This window comes from Malus domestica, chromosome 15 (genome assembly GCF_042453785.1).
Source record: "Malus domestica chromosome 15, GDT2T_hap1".
NCBI classification, from domain to species: Eukaryota; Viridiplantae; Streptophyta; class Magnoliopsida; order Rosales; family Rosaceae; genus Malus; species Malus domestica.
This window is the reverse complement of record NC_091675.1, coordinates 32,675,792-32,677,082: the sequence shown is the minus strand read 5'-3', so window position 1 is coordinate 32,677,082 and position 1,291 is coordinate 32,675,792.

Below are 1,291 nucleotides of genomic sequence, written 5' to 3'. Positions count from 1 at the left end.
GGAGAGGTGAAAGGAGTGATGTGTGTGTTGATTGGTAAGTTTGACATAAAGCATGCAAGTGGTGCAAGTGGTGTGTGTGAAAGGGAATTAATCCTTACACACCCACCAATAATTCCATCACCTTTCTAAACAAATATCTAATACATTTAAACATATGAAAAACATAAAACATAAACTTTATGAAATAAATCAAAACTTTGAATCAAAACACCAAACTTTTTGTTCTTGGCAAAAATGTCAAGAACAATGAAGAACACTCATGAAAAACTCAAAAAATTTCCATGAACATTTTTCACCCAAAAACATCCCAAAACCATTCAAACTTAAGGGAAATAACATATAACCAAACTAGGGTACATAGGGGTTCCAAAAGTTACTTGAAAACACTTTTAACAAGTCAAACATGAACCCAAAAATCCACCCTTTGGATTTGGCCGAATTTTCCCAAAAACATGGCACCAAAATTTAGCTCCAATATTCATGCTCATATGAACTACATCTACAACATTTGAGATGGCAAATTTTCTAACAAAATTTACATTCAAAGAAGCAAGAATAAAGCTTGTAACAATTACAACATTCAAATCATAAACTATGAAAATACAAAAACCCAAAAGGATTCACCAACTACTAAACCTAGGCTCTGATACCACTTGAAGGAAATTTTGTGAAAAACATGTTCATTTGCGCAACATTTATATAGCATGCATTTAACAATTAAAGGCGGAATCATGCTTGCATGCACTCAAAAACAAAACATTACCCATGAAATTCAAAGCCTAGTAGATTAGTGAACCTTGACTCAACTTAAAACAACATTTGTTAGTTGAGAAATTATACCTTTGTAGATTCCTCTTTGCATAAGCAAAGGCTAATCACCCAAAAAGAGGGCCTTCATTCCTTGCATCTTAGATCTATGGATTTGGATGGATGAAATGGTTCTCCAAATTCCCAAAATTGAGAACCTCTAAGTCTCTTCACCAAGGTTAGATTGAAGAAGAAAATGAGTGACCTTGGAGTAGTAGGATTGCTAGCTAAACCCTCCAAGGAGGCCGGCCACTTTAGAGAGAAATGAGAGCTTATGTTCTCATCCTTTCCCCAAAAGAAAACCCTAAATGAATTTTGGCTATAAAGTCATATTTATACCTTTATTCATTGGAGTGGCAAACTTGTAATTAAAGCAAGTTCACTACCCTTCCTCTAAATGGCCGGCCATAGGGTTCTATTGGGCTTTTTGGGCCTTTGTGAATTAAGTTGTCATACAACTTAAGTTAATGGGCTTGACGTTCGA